General features: G+C 42.3%; 1 long non-coding RNA gene across 1 annotated transcript in view; it reads left to right on the forward strand.

The window, feature by feature from the left end:
* Positions 1-8560, forward strand: part of LOC102555540 (uncharacterized) — a 50042-nt gene extending 41482 nt beyond the window's left edge. The window contains exon 5 of the long non-coding RNA XR_015646666.1: positions 8481-8560. This is a non-coding gene — a long non-coding RNA (uncharacterized LOC102555540). The remainder of the gene's footprint in view (positions 1-8480) is intronic.
* The last annotated feature ends 16970 nt before the right edge of the window (positions 8561-25530 follow it).

The raw sequence follows: 25530 nt of genomic DNA on the forward strand, positions 1-25530 counted from the left end.
ATTGGTCTGACACTGTCTATTCTGTTTCACAGCTCAGTGGTATTTTCACATGTTGTCTACAGAGTACCCTTCCTTATATTCTTACCTGTCCGGACTCAGTGTTCTTAATTTTTGTCAGACAAGACTATGGAAACACTGCCACTGCCCTTAGGTCTGAGTTAGGAGACCCTTTATGTATTCTCTAGATCCTTCCTTTTCGATCTCTCAGCATACCACTTGATGATTTCTTTGCTTCTTTCCGACTCTGTCGAGAGCTTCCTGAGCAGAAAGATATTACCTGCCAAATCTACAGCACAGGACTGGCAATTAGGGAACATGTTTGAAAAGACGAACCCTTGGCACCCAAATCCACAAGTTTACCACCTATGAATCACTCTCTGTCAAGATAGAATGATAAGTTCAACATGCAGAGAAAGCACCAGCATGAGGCAATGGTAATAAGGAGAATAAGAAAGCAGTTTTTATTCACTTGCCCCTTGGGCCTGTAGCCTCACATTCAGTCATCTGGAATTCTTCCTAATGGAAGGCATAGTCCCCTGGAGACTGGTCTATTGTTGTAGGTCTCACCTCCTCTGTGCCCCATGGGATCACTGAGAGCTGAAAAGCATGGCAGGGTCAGCTTCCTGGGAGGACAGACTCTTTCTTATGAGAGGCTGCAGCAATGAGCAAATGTCTGGCTGGTCTGATGAAGAGGCACGCTTCCTAGGGTGCCCAAGGGCAGACTCTGGATAAAGAAGGGAACCAAAACCAAATAAGCTGCCACTTGGTTTTGCCAAGAATCAGCTGAGATACTAATTCCAAATTTGTTCTACTGAAAAGAAAGCCATTTCTTTGAAATGATGTGGGGAGAAAGGTACAAAGTTGTGACTAGCCTTGACCTGTAACTGCTTTTCCTTCTCACTACCACACTAGGAAGCACCACGTTGGAAAAAGTACTGTATCTTTTCCAGTTTAGCAATTGGATGATACATTGTCATGAGAACTGGCTTCTGTGTGTCCTTGAGGTGGTATAGAAGTTACAGTAAACAACCTGTTTTTTATATTTTGTCTTGAAAAAAATTACTTTCCTAAGTATAGCTTTGTAAGTGCCAAAAGTGCATTAGGCACATTTTCACAAATGTATAATTCCACAAAGGGAAGCCATCAGTTTCAGTCCTATACAGTGAGAATTGCAGCTGCACCCTGCTGACAACCAGACTTGCAGAAACTTCAATGTAAAGAGCAGCATTTCATTATTGGAATGGCTATTGTTTGTGAATTCTGTGACTTCTGGGCTACACTTGAGGAGGCAAAATTGGAGAAGGGTTTAGCATAATTTCCTGGGCCTATTCTAATAACTGGGGATGCTATAGTTCTGATACTGTCCATTTCACTTACTGATGTAGAGAATGGACTGAGACATAAGTCAAAAAGGCAGGATGTATTCACAGTCTGAGAAAACTCCCAGGCTTAAGCAAGTTTTGGAAGCAGGGGGATAGGTAGTTAAGAGAGGGTGTGTATGGAAATAAAAGACAGAAACCATTTAAGAAATCTGTTGCTGCTGCTGACCAGAGCATTTCCTTTAGATCCCCAAGGAACAAGGCTATATCTATTTTCTATATGTGAAATTTTTCTTTCAGAGTCATTTTTAATTTCAAAGGATGTGACAGTTTACTTGAAAGTAGGAACTCCACTTCTGGTACTTGGGGGCCTTGGCAGCAAAGGTAGGAGGCCCTTAAGCCCTGCGGATATCAGAAGATGGGCTGAGAGTACGCAGAGTACAGCATCAAGGGTACCTGGAGTCTCACTGTGATAGATTCAGTTGGGGCAAGGAAGAACACAATATGTTCAGTGTTCTCCCTACGCTTTAGAGAGTGACTGGCTCAAGTTTGATGCTTCAAAGATTGGACCTGCTTTTTATGAAACATTTTAGACAAGGATTTTACAGGGATAATTTGGGACTACAAACTTCTGGGAGGCGCATGGAAAGGTTAACTGAGATTCCTTGAGTCTTCAAAGAGAGTCCATCTCTCAGCACCAGAACCAGGGAACAACCCCTGCCTTTGTTGCTGGCTTCTGTATTCAGTGCCCAAGATATAACAGTGTGATAGTGCTCTAGCTAGAACATACGTATTTACTAGTACTGAGGTGTACCTCATTTCTCCCCTGCTACATCCTCAGGATCATCATTCTCTCCCTTAGTCACATGAGGGCAATTTACTGCCTGTAAAGAAGTTTTCTTGAGATTTCCCACAGAGCTTGCATTGACTATCCTATTTCTTTCTTTTCTTTTTTAATTAACTTGAGTATTTCTTATATACATTTCGGTTTCCGGGCAAACATCCCCCTCCCCCCTCCCCTTCCTTATGGGTGTTCCCCTCCCCATCCTCCCCCCATTGCCGCCCTCCCCCCAACAGTCTAGTTCACTGGGGGTTCAGTCTTAGCAGGACCCAGGGCTTCCCCTTCCACTGGTGCTCTTACTAGGATATTCATTGCTACCTATGGGGTCAGAGTCCAGGGTCAGTCCATGTATAGTCTTTAGGTAGTGGCTTAGTCCCTGGAAGCTCTGGTTGCTTGGCATTGTTGTTCATATGGGGTCTCGAGCCCCTTCAAGATCTTCCAGTTCTTTCTCTGATTCCTTCAACGGGGGTCCTATTCAGTTCAGTGGTTTGCTGCTGGCATTCGCCTCTGTCTTTGCTGTATTCTGGCTGTGTCTCTCAGGAGCGATCTACTTCCGGCTCCTGTTGGCCTGCACTTCTTTGCTTCATCCATCTTGTCTAATTGGATGGCTGTATATGTATGGGCCACATGTGGGGCAGGCTCTGAATGGGTGTTCCTTCTCTGTCTGTTTTAATCTTTGCCTCTCTCTTCCCTGCCAAGGGTATTCTTGTTCCCCTTTTAAAGAAGGAGTGAAGCATTCACATTTTGATCATCCGTCTTGAGTTTCGTTTGTTCTAGGGATCTATGGTAATTCAAGCATTTGGGCTAATAGCCACTTATCAATGAGTGCATACCATGTGTGTTTTTCTGTGATTGGGTTACCTCACTCAGGATGATATTTTCCAGTTCCAACCATTTGCCTATGAATTTCATAAAGTCGTTGTTTTTGATAGCTGAGTAATATTCCATTGTGTAGATGTACCACATTTTCTGTATCCATTCCTCTGTTGAAGGGCATCTGGGTTCTTTCCAGCTCTGGCTATTATAAATAAGGCTGCGATAAACATAGTGGAGCATGTGTCTTTTTTATATGTTGGGGCATCTTTTGGGTATATGCCCAAGAGAGGTATAGCTGGATCCTCAGGCAGTTCAATGTCCAATTTTCTGAGGAACCTCCAGACTGATTTCCAGAATGGTTGTACCAGTCTGCAATCCCACCAACAATGGAGGAGTGTTCCTCTTTCTCCACATCCCCGCCAGCATCTGCTGTCACCTGAGTTTTTGATCTTAGCCATTCTCACTGGTGTGAGGTGAAATCTCAGGGTTGTTTTGATTTGCATTTCCCTTATGACTAAAGATGTTGAACATTTCTTTAGGTGTTTCTCAGCCATTCGGCATTCCTCAGCTGTGAATTCTTTGTTTAGCACTGAACCCCATTTTTTAATAGGGTTATTTGTCTCCCTGTGGTCTAACTTCTTGAGTTCTTTGTATATTTTGGATATAAGGCCTCTATCTGTTGTAGGATTGGTAAAGATCTTTTCCCAATCTGTTGGTTGCCGTTTTGTCCTAACCACAGTGTCCTTTGCCTTACAGGAGCTTTGCAGTTTTATGAGATCCCATTTGTCGATTCTTGATCTTAGAGCATAAGCCATTGGAGTTTTGTTCAGGAAATTTTTTCCAGTGCCCATGTGTTCAAGATGCTTCCCTAGTTTTTCTTCTATTAGTTTGAGTGTGTCTGGTTTGATGTGAAGGTCCTTGATCCACTTGGACTTAAGCTTTGTACAGGGTGATAAGCATGGATCGATCTGCATTCTTCTACATGTTGCCCTCCAGTTGAACCAGCACCATTTGCTGAAAATGCTATCTTTTTTCCATTGGATGGTTTTGGCTCCTTTGTCAAAAATCAAGTGACCATAGGTGTGTGGGTTCATTTCTGGGTTCTGACACAAGCCTGTGTGTCAGGAGTGCTGTAGACCTGTTTTCCTGTTTTCTTTCAGCCAGTTATGGGGACAGAGTGTTCTGCTTTCAGGCGTGTAGTTTTTCCTCTCTACAGGTCTTCAGCTGTTCCTGTGGGCCTGTGTCTGGAGTTCACCAGGCAGGTCACTTGCAGCAGAAAAGTTGGTCTTACCTGTGGTCCCAAGGCTCAAGTTTGCTCCTGGGGTGTTGCTTACGAGCTCTCGGTGGTGGCAGCAACCAGGAAGATCTGCGCCGCCCTTTCCGGGAGCTTCCGTGCACCAGGGTTCCAGATGGCGTTTGGTGTTTTCCTCTGGCGTCAGAGATGTGTGCAGAGTGCAGTCTCTTCTGGTTTCCCAGGCGTGTCTGCCTCTCTGAAGGTTTAGCTCTCTCTCCCAGGGGATTTGGGTGCAGAGAACTGTTTATCCAGTAGATCCCTTCAGGTTCTGGCGGTGTCTCAGACGCAGCGGTCCTGCTGCTTTTGGGCCCTCCTCTACGGGAACCCAGAGGCCTTATACAGTTTCCTCTTGGGCCAGGGATGTGGGCAGGGGTGGGCAGTGTTGGTGGTCTCTTCTGCTCTGCAGCCTCAGGAGTGCCCACCTGACCAGGCGGTGAGGTCTCTCTCCTCCGGGGTTTGGGAGCAGAGAGCTGCTGCGGGCCGGGATCCGCAGGTTTGGGACTCCCCGACTATCCTATTTCTTGACTTTCATAACTTTCGCATCCTTATTCAGCATTGATAGAACCATGTCATGACTCTCCTCAGAGCTTATTTTGTGTATGTGTGTGGCCATGCTTGTGAATAACTTTTTTCTGTCATTTGGGCATTGTTAACAATCTGTGGCTATGTAAAATGAGAAGTCTTTATATAACAAAAGCAACAGAACCTGGGAAAATAAATATTTACTGTATCAAATGGATTTCATTTTTACTAGTTCATGCACTTGTTCAACCATGATGTATTGAGTGCAAATCATACGACAGATGTTCTAGGTGCCAGAGATATGATAGTGAACAAAGCAGAAGTCTGGGTGTGCTCTTGTGTAGTTTGTACTCCACTGGGTTGGAATATAATTCCTTTCCGACCAGGAGGGCATCTCCATGAATTATCATTCCGGGCCTGAGAGCCTCTCCTAGCATCTGAGCAGGTTACATATTACATGATATAAAAACAAGCAGCTTTTCAGCAAGCAGTAGTGAGCGTCATTTCCATCTAGTGTGGAATATGCCTGCCAGAAGTGACAGAGCTCGTCACTCTCCAGAAATCCTCCCGAAATGCTTACTCTCTCTTCAGTAATCCAGCCCTAAACACATGCTCCTCTTAAGAGAGTTCAGTGAGACTAGCAGCATTGTTTGCTGTGGGACCTCTCTAAGTGGTTTCTAATAACTCATGGTTTTGGCTCCCTTCTCTTCCTCTCCTTTTCCACCTTTATTTTTAGTTTTTCTGTCTCTTTTCCTTTCTTTTATTCCACCATGATGTTGCTGGTACTACAGGAGTAGGTGGCAAGGAAAACCTTGTTTGGTGACTACATAGAATTATGCACAAAATTGAATTTGCCGTAGCTTCACCAATATTATAGATAGATAGAGCTAAGTCTGAAAAACTTACCTGGCAAGAATAAGAAATTTAATTGAGTGAACATTGTATTAGCCTAACCTTTACTCTTGTTGGGCTCATTGTGTGAGTATGCACATGTGTGTGCATGCAGACTAATATATACACAGTCCCCTCTTTCATAATCTGAAGGTGATACTCCTGCTGCTAGCAATTATCATCCAAGAATGACTTGCTGTAGCCAAAGAATTTGGATTATGATGAGCAGACCTTTTGATTTCTAGCTGTGGTTTCTATATATACTGTGCTAATGAAGCCCTTTTAGCCACAGTTACTTAGAATAAATAGAATCCTTAGGTAAGATGCAAAATTGAACCACATTTTGTACCAGGAATGTTTATTCATTTTGTGAAGTTATACTATATATGGCTCCAAATGAAAATTTTTAATAAAGATCAAGCCCTTCAAAAAATCACCAGAGATGCTAATCAGACAACAGGCTACTCGAAGCCTCAGCAGGACACACATCAGCTTTTGCTGCCACCACCTCCTGCAATGTCAGCAACATTGTCGTTAGACACCGAGTTTTGCTCTGAGGAATCTGACTTCTTTTCTCTCCCCATTGTCAGTTTCTTTCTGTCACCTTCACACTGCCTTTCTACCATGCATTCCATCCCACGTGGTCTCTAATCCCCTCACTTTCCACAGCAGTGTGCCCACTGCTGAGTCAAAGGCAGGTGCTCTTTCACAGCAGCAGACCCAGTGCAACTAGCCTCAATTATGGTCCGGTTTCAGGAGCGAAAAATAGGATGCTGAGGTCTTGATATTTCCAGGCAACCAGGAGCACAGAGGCAGGAAATCGCTCAGCTGTATTGTGTTAAGCAAGGGGACTTGGGGGGACCATGTGTTATTCATGTATATCTCCAGGTCTATGGAATAGGAGAAAACTGTTTCGAAGGCTCACGGAGTAGAGATGAACATGTTAGCAAGGTGGAGAAGGGCGCAGGAGGAAACTGGCAGTGAGCACAGAGGAGCTCAGTTTATGCAAGTGTACGAGATGAAGGGAATTTTCTTTTCTTTTCCCTTTTTCTCTCTGAGTTTTTAATGCCCACAAAATATTTGCTGTGAATCCCTTCAAAATCAAATAGCAGTCAGCAGCAGTCAGAAGAAAAAGCTAAAGTAATAAGCCTCGGATTGGCATGCATGCCTGCATTCTCAGCACTTGGGAGATAGAAGCAGGAGGTTAGTATGTTTAAGGTCAGCCTGGGATACATAGAGTATGAGGCCTGATTTGGCAATATACTAAGACCCTGCTAACAAAACAAACTAGATAATGAAAACACAGAGACAATCAAAAGCCCACAACAAGAAACATTTCACCACCATCCAAATACCAGAATCCAGTCACCTGGAGAAGCTTTTAATTCTTCATTCATGCCAATTGCATTAATTGAACCTTGCTGCAGAATTTGGTCTACTGTACTCTCCAAAGTATACTCCCCAAGCCACTGTCCTGAGTGGATTATTTTATCCTATAAAGGCTAAAAAGGAAGTGTAGTTATTATAAGAGACATTTCAGGCATTTAATTGTGCTCAAATTATCAAGGGTGAAAAGTCTTTGTTCCAGGTTGGTGGGATACAAAACAATTATCTGATACATTTCAGCATTCTGTTAAAATCTGACATGCTATCATCATCCTAATGTGGTTAGTGAGGAAATTGTCTCAATCCCAGTGAAGATATCCTTTCATCCACAAGATGAACCATCGATAAAATTAACTCAGTTCTTCTAAAAGTCTTCCTTTGTCTTCAAAGCTCCAAGCCCATGATACTCATTCTCTTCAGCTCTGCCTAGTACCTTGCCTTACCTCCAGCCATGACCAGAAAAGTCAGTAAAATGAACTGTCCTCATAGGTGGTTTTGACATGCCTTTTGGCCTTTGTTTGATGGCTGAAACACTGTTTTGGTGATGAGTGGAGAGAAAGGTTAGACTTTCCTGAACTCTTCCAAATCTTCATGCAAAAAATCAAGTAAGATGTGGCCAGATCTTGAAGACCAAATGCAAGTCCTTTTTTTTTTTTTTGAAGGACACAGGTGTACACACTAGAATCACTGAAGTGAAAGGCTCAAAGTGATCCAAGGATTTAGTGAAGATGTTAGAGGAGATCTCTGATGTTTTGGTTTCTGCATTATGTTTCTTGTAATTGTTCCCTCCTAGCAAAAGCTCAAATTAGTCTGCTTTATGCTGACTGGCATGGCCACTGTTTCCTTCCCCAGAATACACGCATGTGCACACCTGTGCTATGTACTGTATGTACTTCATAGCCGTAGCCTCCTGTTGGTACAGCACAAGTTCAGGAAATCTTGCCATCCTGACTTTCTAGCTCTTAGGAACAGGCCAAAGTAGGTATTTTATAATTGAGCCACAAGTCAGTCAATTATACATCTTCTACCATTTATGAAGTAACGTGTTCTCAAAAAAAAAAATCAGCTGAGGCAAGAAGAGAGGAGAAAGAACAAAAAAACAAAAAACAATTGGATCCATTTCCTGAAAATTTCTTGACAATCTTTCCATTTACCTAAACTACAATGTGTGTGTGTGTGTGTGTGTGTGTGTGTGTGTGTGTGTGTGTGTGTATGAGTGTATATGGTAGTTTGAATGAGAATGACCCCCCCATGCTTATATATTTGAATGTTTGGTCCCTAGTTATTAAAAACTGTTCTAGGAAGGATTAGGAGGTCTTATGGGAGGAAATGTGACAGTGGGGATGGGATTTGAGGGTTCAAAAGTCTGTGCCATCACCAATTAGCTTCTTTCTCCACCTTGTGCTTCCAGATCAGATGTAAACTCTCAGCTACTACTCTGATGCCAAGCTTGTCTGCTTGTTGCCATGCTCCCCATCATGATGATTATGAACTCACCCTCTGAAACTGTAAGCATGCCCCCAATTAATGCTTTGAACATGGTGTCTCTCACAGATAGAAGGTAGTGTAGTATGTGTATTATATGTGTGTTGTGGGGTTTTCTTTGGTATATTCACACACAGACACAGACACAGACACAGGAAGACACCAGATATCTTCCTCTATGGCTCTCTACCTTATCTGGACTGGGCATATACTGATTTGGCTAGGCCAGAGAGATCAAGGATTCCCTGTCTCAGTACCTAAGTGTTGGGGTTACAGATACGCACAGCCGTGTCAGACATTTTATGAGGGTGCTAGACATCCAAATCAGGTCCTCGTGTGTACAAGCAGTCTTACCTACTAAGCTGTATCCTTAGCCTTCTGAACCATTCCTTTAAACTGTATTCTTTGGGACAACCATCCTTTGCAGTGCTGGCATCCATTGTCTCAGTACAGTGATGACAAAAATGTCTTGGTAATGTCTTTATCTACAATCCTCCTCAGCATGGTTTTGGAATTTAGTATCCTGCTCCATAGTGGGCAGACAGGCTCTTTAGCAACAAGAAGTAAGCAACTTGTAGTGATGTGCTTCTTTCTCAGAGAGACAAGTAGGTACATGCTATGGGCAACTTTTGAGTTTCCCCCTTTAAGAAAGTACAACCTTACTAGATATGGTGGTATAGGCCTGTAATCCTAGTATTTGGGAGGTAGAATCAGGTGGATCAAGAGATAGGAGCTAGCTCAGCTAGATAACAAGTTTGAGGTCAGCCTGGACTACATGAAACCTTGTCTCTAAAAGCAAAACACAAACGAAGAAAGCCTACCCTAAGAACTTTGCTAGATGGCCCAGTGTTAGGCCTTGCTCATTAAGGTCGAAGTCTACCATTGTCCTGACCTTTCTCTTAAGCTCAGTGTGAAATAGAGGACTCTGTTACCAGCAGAGCTTCTCCTTCTCTGACCTTCAAAGGGGAGGCTGAAACCCCACCCTGTACCTGTGGAATGTTGTGTCACCTTGGTGAGATTACAGGTTTAGCTTCCTTTCTCGCCCACAGGACCCTGTCCAGCAAGCATCCTGGAATTCCTGGAATGTCTCACCATGCAAAGCCTATATCCTAAGCAGTAGCCAATGATAAATACCTACCCACGAAATTCCTAGCTCCTTTTCCCAAACGATATAGCCCTTGATTCATTTCCATCATACTCCCCTGTTCTGTCAACTCTGCTCCCTTTGTCCTCATAGGACATAGTACCTGGGAAAAGGAAGGACCACAGCCCAGTACCAGAAGATCTATCTCTGGGAGAATACAGCACCCCTGTTTGTTATATTGAGAAGTTTCATTTTTTCCTTCTTTTTTTTCTTCATTTTTTTCTTTTACTGAATATCTTCCTTATTTACATTTCAAATGTTATCCCCCATCTCAGATTCCTTTCTGCAAACCCCCTATCCCACCCCTCTCCACTGCTTCTATGAGGGTGATCCTTGACCCACTTACTCCTACCTCTCTGCCCTGGCATTCCCCTACACTGGGGCATTGAGCCTTTACAAGACCAAGGACCTTTCTTCCTATTGATGCCAACAAGGCCATCCTCTGCTACATTTAGAGCTGGAGCTGTGGCTCCCTCCATGTGCACACACTGGTTGGTGGTTTAGTCCCTGGGAGCTCTGATGGGGCCCAGTTTATTGATATTGTTGTTCTTCCTATGGAGAACTTTCTTAAGCAGAAGGGATTCTGTTCTTACAACGTTGACCTCTGTTTGCTAGACACTTTATATGGCACTTTCATAATTATCATTTTCTTTGACTCATAAATATCCTTATTCCTAGAAACAAGTTCAGAAATGACAACTAAACATCCAGGTCCTATAGACAGGATGTTTGACCCCTAACAACTTCTCAAGAGTTCTTTGGCGTTCTAAGGTCACCAGAGTCTGGCTTATAGGGAACACTAACTGTATTTGTGTTTGGTGAATAAAGAATGAGTGTTTGCAGTAACTGTCTGGAAAAAGAATAGGCTCACAGCTAGGGTTCCTCCACTCCCTTTATGCTCTACTTCTCCATGTACTTAAGCAAAAGACTTGTTGTTTTATGTTGTTGTAGGTGGTGGTGGTGGTGTGTGTATGGGGGCATGTTTTATTTTATTTATTTTTGTCCAGAACCTTTATATTGGCAACACATAGTTGAAATAGTATGGATCGATGTGTTTTCTTTGACCCCATTATTCTCATTAAGTAAGTCAGGACAGTATGCTCCCTAACTGTCTTCAGAAAGTAGACAAAGAGGGCAGGTAGGCTTTGGGTAGCCCACGTGTGTTCAGATCTTTTTTCTGCTACTTACTGTGACCTTTTACAGGCATTTTAACTATCTTAATTTCCTGTATCCCCAGCTTTGTCTTATTTGTTTGGCTTTGTTTTTAGACAGGATCTTGCTATGTAGTTCATGCTGGCCTGGAACATTGTACCCCAGACTGCTCTGGGCTCATGATCTTCCTGCCCTGACCTCCCAAATGCTGGGATTATATGCATGCATCACCATACCCTATTCTCTGCTTCTATTTGTTAAGTGAGAAAATAAACCACTCCATCAGGGTGGTTGTGACTGTCAAGTGGATTAAGAGATAGTAAACACTAGAGCAGGGTCAGACACATATCACTTGGTAAATGTTGATTCTGACTCTCAGCCCTGGAGCCCTTCTTTCCTTTCATTTGCTCTGTGATCTGAAATGGTTTTGCTCTAGGTGTGCATAGCTTAGTGGTGAGAAGATAACAGAACCAAGAAGGTGGACATTATAAGGAATACCATTTAGAACAATTGCCAGTACTTCCTAGGCCAGTGGTACTATGACTGGTAAAGCATCCTGAATGAGGGTGTGGCTCGGGCAGAAAAGAGATAGAAATGATGCTAAGGGTACAGAGGACTAGAAATTGAGAGGACTCAGAGAAAAAGGAGTCATAGTGGGGAAAGGGAAAATGAGGAGGCAGGAAGAAAAGGTTTGTAAATGATAGTGAAGGGGTGGAACTAAAAGATACTAAATTGCTCCTGGAACATGAATCATAAATGCGGGAAAATAAAATTAACATCTTTATTGAAAAGAAAAGGAAGTAGGAAATATCTTGTTTCTGGAAAACTCCTATAGAAAGGAGCAAGAACTGGGACCTTTGGAGGCTGGTTACCGTGGTGATGCTCTATGTCTTCTGTTCTATTACCTTGTGAGTCTGTCAGCAGATGGTTGATTTCTGCTTTAGTTTCTACCATGAGGGGATAGCCCTTGGTGAAGTCCTGGAGTTTCCATCTCCAACATATTTGTTATGCTGTGAGACCTACTGGCTGTTGTTGTCTAGCTCCTTTTTGATAAGTTGCAAGTCTAGGAAGACAATGGAGAAATTATATACTGGGACTCTGGAAGCAGAAGCCTGTGTACCTCTTTTCAGGTAAATGGGAAGGTATGTTTAGCAAGCCAGGAGCACCTCGCGGGAGATTTGAGAAAATTTTGTAACCCCTTCCTTTGTAAGATAAAGTAAGGTGAGTGCTTTCCTAGAAAACACAAACATTTTGGTCAACAAACATTTTGGTTTGTTGAAGACTAAGGGGTTTCCATGGAAACAAAATTTTCGGTGTTGTTATAAAATCGAGCAGATACTAGCCAAACTAGGATTGTTGGACCCCTATGGGGGAAAAACGCTAAATTTCAAGTAGACACAAAGCTTAAAGAAGACTCATGAGACAAATTCTCAGTTTGGCTGTGGTGCACACATGGCCGGTGATTGGGTAGTTCAGTTTTTGCCATCACCCTGTTCTCTTCATCTTACTCACTATATGTAAGGTGATTCTCAGAGTTCAAATACTGAAACCAACTGCAATTTGCAAAACTGAAAACTTCAAGACCCTACTGTGATCTGTTTAGTCAAAGTTTCGGTGACAGTGCAGCCCAGGCATTGTACTTTCTAGGTTTAGTATAAGAGCTTGTCTCAAGAGAATACTGCAGAGAGCTTTAGAGGACACTTCTGGCCTCCACATTTGCACCGCACCCCCCATATTCACAGAGAAGCATACACTACACACATACACAAAGTGGAATAATAGGTTGAAAGGGGACAAAACAAACTGAAGAATAAGACCCAAAGAAAGAAGTACCAGTAGAAAACAGCCAGTGCTGGCCCCCTTCTCTATAGTTCCACTAAAGGACATCCTTATATCTATATCCCACCCAGAAGCACAAAACGCAGCAAAACCAAGGTCTTGGGAAGGAGAAAAGAGGAGACCCACAGCTCCTGCTGGCCAGGTAAATACCTGAGGGCAGGGGATAGTATTCTGCTTGCTGTACCTCTTAGCTTACCTACTAAGCATTCTTGGTCCCTGAAACAATGCTCAGTTTCTTCTCTGCAGTCTGGTGAGAAATGGGAGCACTGGTCCCCATGCAGTATTCCCAAGGCTGCATACATTCTGAAGCGCTGCCTCAGGCAACTTGCAAGAGAATGTCATGTTCCCTCTGCAGAGATAGCTGAGAGTACCTTGAAAGGTGAAGTTCTCCGGATCAAGGGCCTGTGGCCTCTGATGAGCATCCAGCATTTCTGAGTATTTACCAGGGCCCAGCACTGGCTGCTTTATACATGTCTTCAGCACTCTTTGAGGTAGGAGCTACTGTTCACCCTTTTATAGATGAGAAGACTGAGGCTTTGGGAGAGTGAATGGGTTGTCACCATCACACAGTCAGGAACAAGAACTGGACCATGATCCTCATGTTCTATCAATAGAGCTTAAGATCACAATCCTTTTCTAAAAGTGTCTGCTGTCTCATATGTAAGGATAGGACTCAGGCAACGGGAGGCCAGCCATGATCCTGAATTCCAGTTAATGCTAGAGCTGGAGTCAACAATTAAATCCCCCTCTCCTCTTCAGCATCTCTTTATCTAATGACTCCAGTGCTTCTGACTACACTAGTCATAACTTGTCCTTGTGTCTCCAGCCACATAGGGTAGAACCAATCTAGACAGGCCACTGAGATCTTCTGAACAGTAGGGCTACATCCACTGTGTGTGTGCTTGACTCTGAGTCCATGGTGAGAGCAGGCCTTCCAGTTTGGACCAAAGTACTAGAGAATAATATCAGCCCCAAGGAGCACCATGGTCACCACACAGTCACTTTGTGACTGCCACCTTCCAGAGGTTCCTTCAGCTGTCCTTTCTTGCTTAGGAGTCAGCTGCTAGCCCTGCCACCGTTTGCCTTCCTCTTAGGCTTTCTCTTTGGCTGGCTGTGGGACTGGACCTGGATGGAGTTAGTCAACCCCACCCAGGGCTTTTAATGAGAAAAATTTGGTTATATCCAGGCAGCAAAAATGAATAATTCAGCAAAGGCAGCCCAGGAATGTTAGTGTTTCAGAGCAGATTCCCTTGACAGTGGGTGAAGCAGAGCCGCACTGCATCTTATGGGGGCGGGGTGACAGCAGCAGAAGGAAGGAGCAGAGGAGGCTACACCAGAATTCCTAGCAGAAAGCTAAAAGATCCTTGTCAAAATTTCTTCACCATTTTGGAATTAAGCTGATTTAGGCTGCTGTAAAATCTCTACTAATCTTGCCCTATAAATTGGTGGCCTCTTAATGACCATTGTCTGTCTCCAAAGATCAGTGTTGACATCTCTGGGTGAGTGTTAACCTGTTTTCTGACTTCATTGGACTTTCAAGTGATTAAGATCGCTCAGAGGGGAAAAAGTGCTTATAGAAGGGAAGGGCACACAGCGTTCCAGTTTGTCTTATGCTTTGAGAATTTCAGACAATGTTATTTTGAATTCCTCGAATACCACCTTTTCTACCCTCTCATGCTGTCTCACCCAACTTGGTGATTTTGTTCTTTTTACATTCGTTCCGTATCAAGTCTGGTTTGTGGTGCTGACCTATTATTGGGAGTTTGGCCTATCCTGGTAATGTATCAACTTTCCAGGGGTTAGATCAGTAAGGAAACAGACTCTCCCTCTCCCAGTAGCTATCAAATAGCTCCAACTAATGATGAGATTTTACACCTAACTTCCCCTTGTATGCTGTAATTGTCTGACTGGAGCTTCTGTGGGTCTTGTTCATGCTGTCACAGTCTCTGAATTCCTATATGCTACTGTCTTAAAAGCACTGTTCCTTTGATGTTGTGCCTATTACAATTGTTTCCCTCCCTTTTCCATGGAAATTCATATTACAGCCCTTCCCCCAAGGCTCAGTTTCTTGTTTATGGGCAGGGTAGAAAAACAAATGGGGTAGATGCACCTTCATATCTTAGCATAAGCCCCTTCCCTGTTGGGCAGCAGCTACTGAGGTCATTCTTAGACAGCACCTTTGAGGATAAGAAAAACTGTTTCTCCTACAAGGTGATGTGACTGTAATTGAGACCATGGAGAATTTCTTGCCAGTTGACAGCTTAGGACACAGCACTGAGGCCTTAGCCATCGTTTGGATAAAAAGGAGTAGTCTCTTAATGGGGACCAGCCTGACTAAAGCAAGATTTCCAGGTTTTCAATGCCTAGGAGATCCAGTCCAGTAAGTAACTTAGGTTCTGAAGTTCAAGAATCAGAAAAGAATCAGCACTACTACCCCTTAACCAAGAGAATACTTAGGAAATTGGTATAATCTTCCTAAACCCCAATGATGTTATCTGTAAAACAAGTAACATCGGAACACTGCTGGACTATTCTGATAGCAAGGCAAGGGGTGTGTGTGTGTGTGTGTGTGTGTGTGTGTGTGTGTGTGTGTGTGTGTGTGTGTGTATGTGTGTGTGTGTGTATGTGTATGTTTAGATTTGGGATATTTATATGTAGAAAGGTGCGTTCAACAACCTCAGACTGGTTTGAGCAAAGTCTGTGCCAACCTAACTGGAATGACAAGTTTCCAATTAATGACTTTATTATTAATGGCACCTTCCCATTACCAGAGCTGCATCAGAGGGAAGCTTTAGAGTCTTAGGGACCCAACTTTGGTGCTAGGGTCTGTCATTTATTAGTCATATTGAGTTTGGAAAAATACTTATTATCCTTGAGTCTCATTATTTTTATCTATGGAATAGAACTAATACCTCTTGGTATTTGCATATGTGTTAAATTAGAATGTACATATGTCCTGATGAATAATAATTGCTCAATAAATGGAAGATTCAGTATATAGATGCTATTGCTATTTAAAGTGATTAGAAAATTACTTTATATACATAATAGGCTTAATTATAAAATCTTCACTGAATATTTATTGTGTGCCTAGAATACTAGAGACAGTGGTCAGCCAAATCATTTGCCTTGACAGAATAAAACTGGATCACACACACACTTAGAAAGACACACACACACACACACACACACACACACACACACACACACAAACTGTTGAGGTTCTAGAGGTTGTGGTTGAGAGTTAGTTGTTTTCCAGACTGCTAGATTCAGGTATTCACTCAGGCTATGAGAAGAGTATGTAGATTGTATCAGTCACTGGGGGAGCGGCACAGAGGGAAGAAGATGCATATTTAAGGAAAAGGCTATATCAGTTTACAGAAGACGACATCAACTCTACTAGGAAAATAAAATGAGCAAGTGACCTTTATTAGCACCTACCCCTGAGTTTTTCTTCCAAAACTTATAACCTTCCTCGTTAACTAACTGGATTTGGGAAAGTTAGGAATTCAACCATACCTCTTCAGTATAGGACCAATGGGACTGACCCAAGCATTAGCTTCATGTCGGGTTTATAAGTCAAAGGCCAGGTCATACTATGACTCAATGAATATCTTAACCCAAGCCTAGTTTCACCCTCAATCTCTTGGGCCAGGAGGTTACCTACGCAGTAGCTAGTAAGAATAATATAGCCTCAATGGACAGATCATGGAAACAGAAATTAAACAGTGATGTCGACAGACTAAGAGAAGTCATGAGCCAAATGGACTTAACGGATATTTATAGAACATTCTATCCTAAAGCAAAAGGATATACCTTCTTCTCAGCTCCTCATGGTACTTTCTCCAAAATTGACCGTATAATTGGTCAAAAAACGGGCCTCAATAGGTACAGAAAGATAGAAATAATCCCATGCGTGCTATCGGACCACCATGGCCTAAAGCTGGTCTTCAATAACAATAAGGGAAGAATGCCCACATATACGTGGAAATTGAACAATGCTCTACTCAATGATAACCTGGTCAAGGAAGAAATAAAGAAAGAAATTAAAAACTTTTTAGAATTTAATGAAAATGAAGGTACAACATACCCAAACTTATGGGACACAATGAAAGCTGTGCTAAGAGGAAAACTCATACCGCTGAGTGCCTGCAGAAAGAAACAAGAGAGAGCACATATCAGCAGCTTGACAGCACACCTAAAAGCTCTAGAACAAAAAGAAGCAAATACACCCAGGACGAGTAGAAGGCAGGAAATAAACAAACTCAGAGCTGAAATCAACCAAGTAGAAACAAAAAGGACCATAGAAAGAATCAACAGAACCAAAAGTTGGTTCTTTGAGAAAATCAACAAGATAGATAAACCCTTAGCCAGACTAACGAGAGGACACAGAGAGTGCGTCCAAATTAACAAAATCAGAAACGAAAAGGGAGACATAACTACAGATTCAGAGGAAATTCAAAAAATCATCAGATCTTACTATAAAAACCTATATTCAACAAAACTTGAAACTCTTCAGGAAATGGACAATTTCCTAGACAGATACCAGGTATCGAAGTTAAATCAGGAACAGATAAACCAGTTAAACAACCCCATAACTCCTAAGGAAATAGAAGCAGTCATTAAAGGTCTCCCAACCAAAAAGAGCCCAGTTCCAGACGGGTTTAGTGCAGAATTCTATCAAACCTTCATAGAAGACCTCATACCAATATTATCCAAACTATTCCACAAAATTGAAACAGATGGATCACTACCGAATTCCTTCTATGAAGGCACAATTACTCTTATACCTAAACCACACAAAGACCCAACAAAGAAAGAGAACTTCAGACCAATTTCCCTTATGAATATCGACGCAAAAGTACTCAACAAAATTCTGGCAAACAGAATCCAAGAGCACATCAAAACAATCATCCACCATGACCAAGTAGGCTTCATCCCAGGCATGCAGGGATGGTTTAATATACGGAAAACCATCAACGTGATCCGTTATATAAACAAACTGAAAGAACAAAACCACATGATCATTTCATTAGATGCTGAGAAAGCATTTGACAAAATTCAACACCCCTTTATGATAAAAGTCCTGGAAAGAATAGGAATTCAAGGCCCATACCTAAACATAGTAAAAGCCATATACAGCAAACCAGTTGCTAACATTAAAGTAAATGGAGAGAAACTTGAAGCAATCCCACTAAAATCAGGGACTAGACAAGGCTGCCCACTCTCTCCCTACTTATTCAATATAGTTCTTGAAGTTCTAGCCAGAGCAATCAGACAACAAAAGGAGATCAAGGGGATACAGATCGGAAAAAAAGAGGTCAAAATATCACTATTTGCAGATGATATGATAGTATATTTAAGTGATCCCAAAAGTTCCACCAGAGAACTACTAAAGCTGATAAACAACTTCAGCAAAGTGGCTGGGTATAAAATTAACTCAAATAAATCAGTTGCCTTCCTCTATACAAAAGAGAAACAAGCCGAGAAAGAAATTAGAGAAACGACACCCTTCATAATAGACCCAAATAATATAAAGTACCTCGGTGTGACTTTAACCAAGCAAGTAAAAGATCTGTACAATAAGAACTTCAAGACACTGAGGAAAGAAATTGAAGAAGACCTCAGAAGATGGAAAGATCTCCCATGCTCATGGATTGGCAGGATTAATATAGTAAAAATGGCCATTTTACCAAAAGCAATCTATAGATTCAATGCAATCCCCATCAAAATACCAATCCAATTCTTCAAAGAGTTAGACAGAACAATTTGCAAATTCATCTGGAATAACAAAAAACCCAGGATAGCTAAAACTATCCTCAACAATAAAAGGACTTCAGGGGGAATCACTATCCCTGAACTCAAGCAGTATTACAGAGCAATAGTGATAAAAACTGCATGGTATTGGTACAGAGACAGACAGATAGACCAATGGAATAGAATTGAAGACCCAGAAATGAACCCACACACCTATGGTCACTTGATTTTTGACAAAGGAGCCAAAACCATCCAATGGAAAAAAGATAGCATTTTCAGCAAATGGTGCTGGTTCAACTGGAGGTCAACATGTAGAAGAATGCAGATCGATCCATGCTTATCACCCTGTACAAAGCTTAAGTCCAAGTGGATCAAGGACCTCCACATCAAACCAGACACACTCAAACTAATAGAAGAAAAACTAGGGAAGCATCTGGAACACATGGGCACTGGAAAAAAATTCCTGAACAAAACACCAATGGCTTATGCTCTAAGATCAAGAATCGACAAATGGGATCTCATAAAACTGCAAAGCTTCTGTAAGGCAAAGGACACTGTGGTTAGGACAAAACGGCAACCAACAGATTGGGAAAAGATCTTTACCAATCCTACAACAGATAGAGAGGCCTTATATCCAAAATATACAAAGAACTCAAGAAGTTAGACCACAGGGAAACAAATAACCCTATTAAAAAATGGGGTTCAGAGCTAAACAAAGAATTCACAGCTGAGGAATGCCGAATGGCTGAGAAACACCTAAAGAAATGTTCAACATCTTTAGTCATAAGGGAAATGCAAATCAAAACAACCCTGAGATTTCACCTCACACCAGTGAGAATGGCTAAGATCAAAAACTCAGGTGACAGCAGATGCTGGCGAGGATGTGGAGAAAGAGGAACACTCCTCCATTGTTGGTGGGATTGCAGACTGGTAAAACCATTCTGGAAATCAGTCTGGAGGTTCCTCAGAAAATTGGACATTGAACTGCCTGAGGACCCAGCTATACCTCTCTTGGGCATATACCCAAACGATGCCCCAACATATAAAAGAGACACGTGCTCCACTATGTTCATCGCAGCCTTATTTATAATAGCCAGAAAATGGAAAGAACCCAGATGCCCTTCAACAGAGGAATGGATACAGAAAATGTGGTACATCTACACAATGGAATATTACTCAGCTATCAAAAACAACGACTTTATGAAATTCGTAGGCAAATGGTTGGAACTGGAAAATATCATCCTGAGTGAGCTAACCCAATCACAGAAAGACATACATGGTATGCACTCATTGATAAGTGGCTATTAGCCCAAATGCTTGAATTACCCTAGATCCCTAGAACAAACGAAACTCAAGACGGATGATCAAAATGTGAATGCTTCACTCCTTCTTTAAAAGGGGAACAAGAATACCGTTGGCATGGAAGGGAGAGGCAAAGATTAAAACAGAGACTGAAGGAACACCCATTCAGAGCCTGCCCCACATGTGGCCCATACATATACAGCCACCCAATTAGACAAGATGGATGAAGCAAAGAAGTGCAGGCCGACAGGAGCCGGATGTAGATCTCTCCTGAGAGACACAGCCAGAATACAGCAAATACAGAGGCGAATGCCAGCAGCAAACCACTGAACTGAGAATAGGACCCCCGTTGAAGGAATCAGAGAAAGAACTGGAAGAGCTTGAAGGGGCTTGAGACCCCATATGTACAACAATGTCAAGCAACCAGAGCTTCCAGGGACTAAGCCGCTACCTAAAGACTATACATGGACTGACCCTGGACTCTGACTCCATAGGTAGCAATGAATATCCTAGTAAGAGCACCAGTGGAAGGGGAAGCCCTGGGTCCTGCTAAGACTGAACCCCCAGTGAACTAGACTATGGGGGGGAGGGCGGCAATGGGGGGAGGGTTGGGAGGGGAACACCCATAAGGAAGGGGAGGGGGGAGGGGGATGTTTGCCTGGAAACCGGGAAAGGGAATAACACTCGAAATGTATATAAGAAATACTCAAGTTAATTAAAAAAAAAGAATAATATAGCCAGTGATATCCCCTTAAAGCAGTGGTTCTCAACCTCTGGGTCACTACCCCTTTGAGGGTTTAATGACCTTTTCGCACAGGTGGCATATTAAATATTTGCATCATGATTCATAACAGTAGCAAAATTACAGTCATGAAGTAACAATGAAATAATTCTATGGTTGGGAGGCACCACAACATGTGGAGCTGAAAACTTCTGCCTTTAACAGCTGTCCACCATTGCACATGACCGTCCATCCTTAAAGTTTGGTGCCCTATAATGATCAAACAGAAGCAAACAAGGGCTGTGGCAATAGTGCCATTGGGAACGTTGGTGAAGGCAGAGTTGGATGTCAGAGAAACTAAGTTGTCATGAATATTTCCAGAGGAATGCTTCTTCGTTTCTTATTTTCTTTACTCTGTTTCCTCCTCTTGTTATGGAAGAAGGAGCAAGTGGCTCTATGTGCCACAAAGAGCTGACTGGTCACCAAACATGCATGGCATTTCTCTTAGGCTGTAGGACCGATCTTTGGAAGTTTAGGGAAGAAAAAAGATCAGGGTTCATGTTCATTACCAACACTATTTGAATTTTGATACAAGTTCGTATTGGAGGCCCTCAGTGCCTTCCCAAGAGAATTTCTTGGGGATGCTGCCCAATGCAAGCCTGCCATTCCTTACCACAGTTGTCCCTTTCTTCTCTCTGGGGTTTCCCCTTTCAGTTGTCATATAGCCCCAGACCTGGCTTAATTTTAACCAAGTATTGAAATCATCCCAGGAAAGGCAGAGCAGCCAGCCTCTGCTCTTTACTGTCAACTGGGTTGAAGACTGAGGAAGCCTGGAGGCTTACTGGTTGCCATGGTGAAGAGTGGGCCCTGAGAGTATTCAGAAGCTGGGAGCTTGAGCTTTTTTGTTTGTTGGTTTTGATTAGTTCTGTTTGCTTTATACACCCCCCATTTCTCCTTTTCTGCTCCCCTGCCACCTACCCCTCCAGAGTCACAAATCACTAAGGCGGAGGAGATTACTAGGGGCAAAAATCAGGTCCCAGGCTACACTAAATACAGGCTGCTCAGCTGAGGATAATTGCAGTGTATTTGGCAATGCAGACTCTTGGGAGGGCTGAGTTTGGAATATGAGTTGTTATACCTTTGTGGCATGGTGCAGCATCCTGAGACAGAAAAGGACTCCTGTGGAAAAAGAGAGACAGCTCTGTTCTGGAACTTTTGGCCTTGTGTTTTCTTACCCCAAGGGATTTGGGCTTTTGTTTTGTTTTGACAGCTCCAGTTATCTAGTCCACACAATTTTCCTCAATTATCTTCTCTCCCACTGCTGACCAGGTAGAACATATTTGTAGAGAAAGTGTGGGTTCTGGAAGAACCATGCACATTATGTAATAATTATTGTTATCCCTATTATTATTATTTCATAAATAATTCTCCTCACTTCAATCCATGTTTCTGAAAAAGGGAGAGAGCTGACTCAGGAAGATTTTTGTGGACTGGACTGCAGTGAAAACTGACCTCCTTCCTTTTTAATTGGTACCCTGGGGCTGAAGAAGGAGCACTATGAAGGGAAGGAAACCCTGAGCACACAGCAAAGGCAGATCATGGCATATGTAGGAGGTGCAGTGTCTCCTCTCTTGCATTCACTGCTAATTGCATAATGCAGCCTGGACAGGATGAGATTGGCAGTGCAAAAAATGGCAACATGCTCATATCCCTCATCCAGCCATTTTCCATCCCAGCATAGGAATGGGCATTTCTTTTTAACTCTCAAAATGTGGAGAGTCTTAGCTTCCAAGTTCCTTTTTCCTTTATTTGCACTGTGAATTTTTGTATATAATCTAATCCATTTTCTCTATCCATGATTTTTTTTCTTTTTTTCTATCTTTATTAAATTGGGTATTTCTTACTTACATTTCAAATGTTATTCCCTCTCCTGGTTTCCAGGCCAACATCCCCCTGACCCCTCACCATCCCCTTCTCTATGGGTATTCCCCTCCCAGTGCTTCCCCCATTACCACCCTCCCAGCAACAATCCTGTTCACTGGGGGTCCAGCCGTGGCAGGACCCAGGGCTTCCCCTTCCACTGGTGCTCTTACTAGGATATTCATTGCTACCTATGAGGTCAGAGTCCAGGGTCAGTCCATGTATAGTCTTTAGGTAGTGGCTTAGTCTCTGGAAGCTCTGGTTGCTTGGCATTGTTGTTCATATGGGGTCTCAAGCCCCTTCAAGCTCTTCCAGTTCTTTCTCTGATTCCTTCAATGGGGGTCCCATTCTCAGTTCAGTGGTTTGCTGCTGGCATTCGCCTCTGTATTTGCTGTATTCTGGCTGTGTCTCAGGATAGATCTACATCCGGTTCCTGTCGGCCTGCACTTCTTTGCTTCATCCATCTTATCTACTTTGGTGGCTGTATATGTATGGGCCACATGTGGGGCAGGCTCTGAATGGATGTTCCTTCTCTGTCTGTTTTAATCTTTGCCTCCATATTCCCTTCCAAGGGTATTCTTGTTCCCCTTTTAAAGAAGGAGTGAAGCATTCACATTTTGATCATCCGTCTTGAGTTTCATTTGTTCTAGGCATCTAGCGTAATTCAAGCATTTGGGCTAATAGCCACTTATCAATGAGTGCATACCATGTGTGTTTTTCTGTGATTCGGTTACCTCACTCAGGATGATATATTCCAATTCCATCCATTTGCCTATGAATTTCATAAAGTCATTGTTTTTGATAGCAGAGTTGTAATACATTGTTTAGATGTATCACATTTTCTGTATCCATCCCTCTGTTGAAGGGCATCTGGGTTCTTTCAAGCTTCTGGCTATTATAAATAAGGCTGCTATGAACATAGTGGAGCATGTGTCTCTTTTATATGTTGGGGCATCTTTGGGGTATATGCCCAAGAGAGGTATAGCTGGGTCCTCAGGTAGTGCAATGTCCAATTTTCTGAGGAACCTCCAGACTGTTTTCCAAAATGGTTGTACCAGTCTGCAATCCTACCAACAATGGAGGAGTGTTCCTCTTTCTCCATATCCTCGCCAGCATCTGCTGTCATAGGAGTCTTTGATCTTAGCCATTCTCACTGATGTGAGGTGAAATCTCAGGGTTGTTTTGATTTGCATTTCCATTATGACTAAAGATGTTGAACATTTCTTTAGGTGTTTCTCAGCCATTCGGCATTCCTCAGCTGTGAATTCTTTGTTTAGCTCTGAACCCCATTTTTTAATGGGGTTACTTCTCTCCCTGCAGTCTAACTTTGTGAGTCCTTTGTATATTTTGGATATAAGCCCTCTATCAGTTGCAGGATTGGTAAAGATCTTTTCCCAATCTGTTCGTTGCCGTTTTGTCCTAACCACAGTGTCCTTTGCCTTACAGAAGCTTTGCAGTTTTATGAGATCCCATTTGTCGATTCTTGATCTTAGAGCATAAGCCATTGGTGTTTTGTTCAGGAAATTTTCTCCAGTGCCCATGTGTTCGAGATGGTTCCCCACTTTTTCTTCTATTAGTTTGAGTATATCTGGTTTGATGTGGAGGTCCTTAATCCACTTGGACTTAAGCCTTGTAGAGGGTGATAAAAATGGATCGATCTGCATTCTTCTACATGTTGACCTCCAGTTGAACCATCACCATTTGCTGAAAATGCTATCTTTTTTCCATTGGATGGTTTTGGCTCCTTTGTCAAAAATCAAGTGATCAAATATGTGTGTGGGTTCATTTCTGGGTCTTCAATTCTATTCCACTGGTCTATCTGCCTGTCTCTGTACCAATACTGTACAGTTGTTTTTATCACTATTGCTCTGTAATACTGCTTGAGTTCAGGGATAGTGATTCCCCCAGAAGTCCTTTTATTGTTGAGGATAGTTTTAGCTATCCTGGGTTTTTTGTTATTCCAGATGAATTTGCAAATTGTTCTGTCTAACTCTTTGAAGAATTGGATTGGTATTTTGATGGGGATTGCATTGAATCTGTAGATTGCTTTTGGTAAAATGGCTATTTTTACTATATTAATCCTGCCAATCCATGAGCATGGGAGATCTTTCCATCTTCTGAGGTCTTCTTCAATTTCTTTCCTCAGTGTCTTGAAGTTCTTATTGTACAGATCTTTTACTTGCTTGGTTAAAGTCACACCGAGGTACTTTATATTATTTGGGTCTATTATGAAGGGTGTCGTTTCTCTAATTTCTTTCTCGGCTTGTTTCTCTTTTGTATAGAGGAAGGCAACGGATTTGAGTTAATTTTATACCCAGCCACTTTGCTGAAGTTGTTTTATCAGCTTTAGTAGTTCTCTGGTGGAACTTTTGGGATCACTTAAATATACTATCATGTCATCTGCAAATAGTGATATTTTGACTTTTCCTTTCCGATCTGTATCCCCTTGTTCTCCTTTTGTTGTCTGATTGCTCTGGCTAGAACTTCAAGAACTATATTGAATAAGTAGGGAGAGAGTGGGCAGCCTTGTCTAGTCCCTGATTTTAGTGGGATTGCTTCAAGTTTCTCTCCATTTACTTTAATGTTAGCAACTGGTTTGCTGTATATGGCTTTTACTATGTTTAGGTATGGGCCTTGAATTCCTATTCTTTCCAGGACTTTTATCATGAAGGGGTGTTGAATTTTGTCAAATGCTTTCTCAGCACCTAATGAGATGATCATGGGGTTTTTGTTGTTCAGTTTTTATATAGTGGAGTATGTTGATGGTTTTCCGCATATTAAACCATCCCTGCATGCCTGGGATGAAGCCTACTTGATCATGGTGGATGATTGTTTTGATGTGCTCTTGGATTCGGTTTGCCAGAATTTTATTGAGTATTTTTGCGTCGATATTCATAAGGGAAATTGGTCTGAAGTTCTCTTTCTTTGTTGGGTCTTTGTGTGGTTTAGGTATAAGAGTAATTGTGCCTTCATAGAAGGAATTCGGTAGTGATCCATCTGTTTCAATTTTGTGGAATAGTTTGGATAATATTGGTATGAGGTCTTCTATGAAGGTTTGATAGAATTCTGCACTAAACCCGTCTGGACCTGGTCTCTTTTTGGTTGGGAGACCTTTAATGACTGCTTCTATTTCCTTAGGAG

This window comes from Rattus norvegicus, chromosome X (assembly GCF_021556685.1).
Source record: "Rattus norvegicus strain SHRSP/BbbUtx chromosome X, alternate assembly SHRSP_T2T, whole genome shotgun sequence".
Classification (NCBI taxonomy): domain Eukaryota; kingdom Metazoa; phylum Chordata; class Mammalia; order Rodentia; family Muridae; genus Rattus; species Rattus norvegicus.